Raw genomic sequence first — 370 nt, forward strand, 5'->3', positions numbered from 1 at the left:
TCATTGGTCCCTCTCTTACTTCTGCTCTACACAGATCAACTTTACAGTAAGGCACTGCATGCGCCCAAGATAAACAGATTTGTCTAAGCCTGGATTGCAAAGCAACACAGGATTATTTATCTGTTCTGACCCATCCCTTTAAATTTCCTAGTCACAGTAACTTTCTCCAAATGAAGAGGGGTACGGCCTCAGTAATAAAGTGTGGAATAAAACACCCTCCCTTGAATATTCTTGGGTGAAATCACTGTCTATAATGTCAACAACTCTAGAAGAATCGGAATTGTCTTAGTTTCCTACTGGTACTGTAACTAATTCCCACAAACCTCGTGGCTTAAGACAACATGAATTTATCATACATGACAAAGGTCAG

The sequence above is a fragment of the Panthera onca genome, chromosome C2 (genome assembly GCF_046562875.1).
Source record: "Panthera onca isolate mPanOnc1 chromosome C2, mPanOnc1 haplotype 2, whole genome shotgun sequence".
Classification (NCBI taxonomy): domain Eukaryota; kingdom Metazoa; phylum Chordata; class Mammalia; order Carnivora; family Felidae; genus Panthera; species Panthera onca.